The 7500-nt window shown below is 49.9% G+C and overlaps 1 non-coding gene across 1 annotated transcript; it reads right to left on the reverse strand.

Moving 5' to 3' along the window:
• Positions 1 to 1929: 1929 nt before the first annotated feature.
• On the reverse strand, positions 1930 to 2084 carry LOC143176025 (5.8S ribosomal RNA). Its single transcript, XR_013000639.1, has one exon. It is a non-coding gene; the product is annotated as a 5.8S ribosomal RNA (ribosomal RNA).
• Between the last annotated feature and the right edge of the window lie 5416 nt (positions 2085 to 7500).

Below are 7500 nucleotides of genomic sequence, written 5' to 3' on the forward strand. Positions count from 1 at the left end.
AATGATAAATATACCGCGACACGCGCGACTCCGTATCGTCGCGAAAAATCGTTCGCGAACGCGTCTTATGCGCCTCACCAGTGGTCTCTGCTGCGTCGCGTGTCTATATTCTCTTTTTACACTCTTCTCCTTCTTCTATCACATTTTACTCGATCGCGAAAAAGACTCTCGCTAGACGATCTCGCGCTCCGGTTAACTTTAACGCCCGTCCGAGAAGAATTTTCGGGGACTGGACGACCGAAGCGGATCTCGCGCGGTCTCGCGATCGACAGTGAAGAGAAGTGCAGAAGAGGAAAAGAAGACACGACAAACACACACCATGGGGCGACCGACGCGTTCGTTTCAACGCTTTCGCACAAAGTCGGCGGCGGTTATATATTTATATCATTATATTCCGGCGGACGGGACGCGACGTTCGAAAGCCTCGCCAAAGAGGAGCTCCTGCCTCTTCCTCTCTCTTTTCTACGAGAAAAGATAAACGTATTTTACGGGGATACGGAAACGTTACCACGTGGTGTCACACACGATCGTCCGTCTCTTCTCTATAGCAGAAACCGATAAAAATACACCTCCCGAAAGAGAGTATATGGTGATTCTTTTTATATATATATATTTCGAAATACAACTGAACGTGGCGGAAGCGCACGGTGGTGGTCCAGCGAGGACACGCGACGACGGGGAATAAGAACTATTCGACCCGTTACGAATACGCATGCTCGTCCCGCACGATTTTAACACACACCGTGTTTTTCTCCAGTCGTCAAAGCGTTCGTGCGTCGAATTCGAAAAATAAAAAAAAAAGAAAAACACCTTTTCTCTCTCTCGGGGTAAAAGAGTCGATGTGTATTGTGTATAAAGGTTCTGCGAGAAGTCTCGTTTTGACGTGTGTTCCGCCGATAACGACGATCCTCCGAAACGGGGATACAGAAACGTTACACCTCACAACACGATCTCCGTCTCTTCTCTATAGCAGAAACCGATAAAAATACACCTCCCGAAAGAGAGTATATGGTGATTCTTTTTATATATATATATTTCGAAATTCAACTGAACGTGGCGGAAGCGCACGGTGGTGGTCCAGCGAGGACACGCGACGACGGGGAATAAGAACTATTCGACCCGTTACGAATACGCATGCTCGTCCCGCACGATTTTAACACACACCGTGTTTTTCTCCAGTCGTCAAAGCGTTCGTGCGTCGAATTCGAAAAATAAAAAAAAGAAATACACCTTTTCTCTCTCTCTCGGGGTAAAAAGAGTCGATGTGTATTGTGTATAAAGGTTCTGCTGCGAGAAGTCTCGTTTTGCCGTGTGTTTCGGTAACGACGATCCTCCGAAACGTACATCTCATTCGTAAGAGAGGAAGAAAACAATCTCCCTGGGGCCAGTCGGTAATATACCGACATACGACGTGTCGTGCACATCCGTCTCACGCACGGTATACAAAATATGAATAAAACGTGTGTAGTCTCTCTCTCTCGACTTCTTAATATTTTCTTTCACCTCTGACGCATCATTTCAGGTGACGTCGGGAGCGCGGGAAAAAAAATTTTTCTAAACACACGAAACCGTTCATCTCACGAACAGCCGAAAAAGTTGTCGCTCAGATCCATATCGCAGTGGAGCGGTATCCGCGGGCGGTCGTAATTGAACGACGCACGACGCCGCGAACACTCACGCGAGTCCATACAAACGATTCCGATCGTTTTGCAACAACTAGAACGTACACTGTCCGTGAAATTCACAGAATTTTCGCGTGTCCGCGACAAACGCCGACGAGACACCCATCGTTCGCTCGTACGTAGCATCCTTCTCTTAACCCGACTCAGAGACGTTCTTTGCGCCCTTCGGTAAAAAAACGTTCGATCCGAAGAGGTGAACGACGGCGGGGATTTGACAGAGCTACGCAAGCAGTGTATGGTACGTAAACGACCCTCAGCCAGGCGTGGTCCAGGAATTGTATCCGTGGACCGCAATGTGCGTTCGAAATGTCGATGTTCATGTGTCCTGCAGTTCACACGTTGACGCGCAATTAGCTGCGTTCTTCATCGACCCACGAGCCAAGTGATCCACCGTTCAGGGTAATCGTATAAATTTTATATTTCACATATATAATTTTATTCTCACTTGTTCGACCTAATATCTCTCTTCTTTCAAAGAGAAGATAAAAGTTGATACCTGAATCTCCGACCAGCGCGCGAAGGAGATTCAGGCGTCGCCTTGGAGACGACACCGAAGCCTTTCGAGACGAAAAACGTTCAAGTAATATGTATATATTTCTCGACGTTCCGGGCGTATAGTGCATTCAAAAACCCGCGAAAGACGCAGAAGACTCGCACGCGTGGAAACGACGGGGATATATTTTGTATCCTACCCGATACTGAATCCATCGCGTGCAGTCGACCCTCGCGTTCTTCCGATCAGACGCATCTATTGTTGCGCGCATGTTTTCGCGTCGCATCGCGCGAAACGTTGCACGAATCGTACCGATCGATCGATTGAAAGCAAATAATGAAAAAAGACTTCACAGCTGGCTCTTTGCCGGTCATTCGTCCCATGTTATCTCTTGCCGCGAAATTGGCGCGCAAGAGTTGGGTGTCAGACGCGCGGCTTTAAAACGAGCTTCACGGCCGGTCCCTTCGTTACCGCTTTCGTTCTTTCTCTCGGAACGACCATGAACGAACACGACGAGCGACGCTACGGCATACACACGTCCACGGATTCGATTAAAAAAACAGACTTCACAGCTGGCTCTTTGCCGGTCATTCGTCCCATATTATCTCTTGCCGCGAAATTGGCGCGCAAGAGTTGGGTGTCAGACGCACGGCTTTAAAACGAGCTTCACGGCCGGTCCTCTCAATTCCGTGTACGGTACACGCAAGATGCGGGTTCCACTTCCAGACTACCCGGTCCCTTCTCTCTACGAGAATCGATAGTAGAAGAACGGCTCGAAAACGCGTCTCAGAGACTAGGGGAAAAGAAGCGGTATGCGAGCGAAACGAAAACGCATTATGGAAACGTCGCGAAACAATGTTCGACGGTTGCTCGGTTCCAATCGTGCGGCCGTTTCAATTTCTCGTGCGCTTCACCGTCCCTCCGTAACTCTGGCCGATCGCGTATACCGAAGAGCCGACACGCGCAAAAACCACAGGCATTGTATACTGTGTATATATATATATATATGTTACAGTCACAGCCTTCGCGCGTTTTACTCTCCGACGCGGGGTTTCCACGACGAAAGAGAGACAGTTTCGTGGCGGGTGACTCGGCCGAATCGCTACGACGGGTATTTCTATTATAGAACGAATCATCGCCACCCTTTACCAGTGCCCGACGAAGGAATCACAAGGTCATCTGGAGTTTACAATGCCAGCGACGGTAATTCCAACGAAGACCCGATAAGTCAACTCATCGTTCTATTTCTCCCCGTACAGAAAAGCGAATCGACGCTAATGCACCTCGCGCAAGCACGAACGTTCTCTTCGCGTGGATCGTCCCATCGTCCAAAGATGTAAAGACGCATTGGAGATCGTGGTCTCTGGCGGGCTCATTGCACGCCCCACTGCATATCTTTCCTCGAATCGAGAATGATTCGTCCACTAAGGCTGCGAAACTACGCGTCGAGGAAACTAGGGGAAAGAAGCGGGATGCGAGCGAAACGACAATACATTATGGAAACGTCGCGAAACAATGTTCGGCGGTTGCTCGTTTCCTCCTGCGGACGTTTCATTGCTCGGGCGCTTCACGTCCCTCCGTAACCTTCGCGCGATCGCGTGCCCCGGAGAGCCGGCAACCGGTGAACCACAGGCGTATAAACTATAGTCTTCTATAGCAAGCCTTCGGCGGTTACTCTCCGACGCGGGGATTCCACGACGAGAGAGAATTTCGTGGCGGGTGACATCGGTCGAAACGCTACGACGGGTATTTCTATTATAGAACGAATCATCGCCACCCTTTACCAGTGCCCGACGAAGGAATCACAAGGTCATCTGGAGTTTACAATGCCAGCGACGGTAATTCCAACGAAGACCCGATAAGTCAACTCATCGTTCTATTTCTCCCCGTACAGACAAGCGAATCAACGCTATCGCACCTCACGCATGCACGAACGTTCTCTTCGCGTGAATCGTCCCATCGTCGAAAGATATAGCCGCTTGGAGATCGTGGCCCATCAAGTTCTTCCGTAACTCCTGCGCGATCGCGTACCCCGGAGAGCAGGCAACCGGTGAACCACAGGCGTATAAACTATAGTCTTCTATAGCAAGCCTTCGCGTTTACTCTACGACGCGGGGATTCCACGACGAGAGAGATTTTCGTGGCGGGTGACACGGCCGAATCGCTACGACGGGTATTTCTATTATAGAACGAATCATCGCCACCCTTTACCAGTGCCCGACGAAGGAATCACAAGGTCATCTGGAGTTTACAATGCCAGCGACGGTAATTCCAACGAAGACCCGATAAGTCAACTCATCGTTCTATTTCTCCCCGTACAGAAAAGCGAATCGGCGCTATCGCACCTCACGCAAGCAGGAATGATCTCTTCGCGTGGATCGTCCCATCGTCGAAAGATGTAAGACGTACAGAAATCGTGGTCCATCACGATTATTCGTAACTCTCCGAGTCGCGTATCTGAGAGTAGGGCAAACGGAGAACCACAGGCATAAATAATACTATATATTTCTTATATAGTTAGCCTTCGCGTTTTACTCTCCGACATGGGGATTCCACGACGAGAGAGAGTTTCGTGGCGGGTGACTCGGCCGAATCGCTACGACGGGTATTTCTATTATAGAACGAATCATCGCCACCCTTTACCAGTGCCCGACGAAGGAATCACAAGGTCATCTGGAGTTTACAATGCCAGCGACGGTAATTCCAACGAAGACCCGATAAGTCAACTCATCGTTCTATTTCTCCCCGTACAGAAAAGCGAATCGACGCTATCGCACCTCGCGCGAGCACGTAACTACTCTTCGCGTGGATCGTCCCATCGTCGAAAGATGTAAGACGCACGGAAATCGTGGCCCATCAACGTTTTTTTGTAACTCTGCCGATCGCGTATCACAGAGCCGAGACGCACATACCACAGGCGTATAATACCGTTTTCTTTCGTATGGTAAGCCTTCGCGTTTACTCTTCGGCGCGGGGTTTCCACGTCGAGAGAGACTTTCGTGGCGGGTGACATCGGTCGAAACGCTACGACGGGTATTACTATTATAGAACGAATCATCGCCACCCTTTACCAGTGCCCGACGAAGGAATCACAAGGTCATCTGGAGTTTACAATGCCAGCGACGGTAATTCCAACGAAGACCCGATAAGTCAACTCAACGTTCTATTTCTCCCCGTACAGAAAAGCGAATCGACGCTGTTGCACCTCACGCAAGCACGAACGTTCTCTTCGCGTGGATCGTCCCATCGTCGAAAGATGTAAGACGCACGGAAATCGTGGCACATCACGTGTTTTCGGAACTCTGTCGACCGCGTATCTCAGAGACGACGCGCGCGAACCACTGGCATATACTATTATATATCGCGTTTTACCCTCCGACGCGGGGATTCCACGACGAGAGAGAGTTTCGTGAGCGGGTTGACTCGGAAGAAACGCTACGACGGGTATTTCTATTGTAGAACGCATCATCGCCACCCTTTACCAGTGCCCGACGAAGGAATCACAAGGTCATCTGGAGTTTACAATGCCAGCGACGGTAATTCCAACGAAGACCCGATAAGTCAACTCAACGTTCTATTTCTCCCCGTACAGAAAAGCGAATCGACGCAATCGCACCATACGCGTGCACGTAAACAACTCTTCGCGTGGATCGTCCCATCGTCGAGAGACGTAAGTTTTCATAGTATGAATTCGCGTTTTACTCTCCGACGCGGGGATTCCACGACGAGAGAGAGTTTCGTGAGCGGGTTGACTCGGAAGAAACGCTACGACGGGTATTTCTATTATAGAACGAATCATCGCCACCCTTTACCAGTGCCCGACGAAGGAATCACAAGGTCATCTGGAGTTTACAATGCCAGCGACGGTAATTCCAACGAAGACCCGATAAGTCAACTCAACGTTCTATTGCTCCCCGTACAGAAAAGCGAATCGACGCAATCGCACCATACGCGTGCACGTAACAACTCTTCGCGTGGATCGTCCCATCGTCGAGAGACGTAAGTTTCCATACTATGAATTCGCGTTTTACTCTCCGACGCGGGGATTCCACGACGAGAGAGAGTTTCGTGAGCGGGTTGACTCGGAAGAAACGCTACGACGGGTATTTCTATTATAGAACGAATCATCGCCACCCTTTACCAGTGCCCGACGAAGGAATCACAAGGTCATCTGGAGTTTACAATGCCAGCGACGGTAATTCCAACGAAGACCCGATAAGTCAACTCAACGTTCTATTACTCCCCGTACAGAAAAGCGAATCGACGCAATCGCACCATACGCGTGCACGTAACAACTCTTCGCGTGGATCGTCCCATCGTCGAGAGACGTAAGTTTCATAGTAAGCCTTCGGCGTTTTACTCTCCGACGCGGGGATTCCACGACGAGAGAGAGAGTTTCGTGAGCGGGTTGACTCGGAAGAAACGCTACGACGGGTATTTCTATTATAGAACGCATCATCGCCACCCTTTACCAGTGCCCGACGAAGGAATCACAAGGTCATCTGGAGTTTACAATGCCAGCGACGGTAATTCCAACGAAGACCCGATAAGTCAACTCAACGTTCTATTTCTCCCCGTACAGAAAAGCGAATCGACGCAATCGCACCATACGCGTGCACGTAAACAACTCTTCGCGTGGATCGTCCCATCGTCGAGAGACGTAAGTTTTCATAGTATGAATTCGCGTTTTACTCTCCGACGCGGGGATTCCACGACGAGAGAGAGTTTCGTGAGCGGGTTGACTCGGAAGAAACGCTACGACGGGTATTTCTATTATAGAACGCATCATCGCCACCCTTTACCAGTGCCCGACGAAGGAATCACAAGGTCATCTGGAGTTTACAATGCCAGCGACGGTAATTCCAACGAAGACCCGATAAGTCAACTCAACGTTCTATTACTCCCCGTACAGAAAAGCGAATCGACGCAATCGCACCATACGCGTGCACGTAACAACTCTTCGCGTGGATCGTCCCATCGTCGAGAGACGTAAGTTTCCATACTATGAATTCGCGTTTTACTCTCCGACGCGGGGATTCCACGACGAGAGAGTGTTTCGTGAGCGGGTTGACTCGGAAGAAACGCTACGACGGGTATTTCTATTATAGAACGCATCATCGCCACCCTTTACCAGTGCCCGACGAAGGAATCACAAGGTCATCTGGAGTTTACAATGCCAGCGACGGTAATTCCAACGAAGACCCGATAAGTCAACTCAACGTTCTATTGCTCCCCGTACAGAAAAGCGAATCGACGCAATCGCACCATACGCGTGCACGTAACAACTCTTCGCGTGGATCGTCCCATCGTCGAGAGACGTAAGTT

Source organism: Nomia melanderi, unplaced genomic scaffold (genome assembly GCF_051020985.1).
Source record: "Nomia melanderi isolate GNS246 unplaced genomic scaffold, iyNomMela1 scaffold0320, whole genome shotgun sequence".
Classification (NCBI taxonomy): Eukaryota; Metazoa; Arthropoda; class Insecta; order Hymenoptera; family Halictidae; genus Nomia; species Nomia melanderi.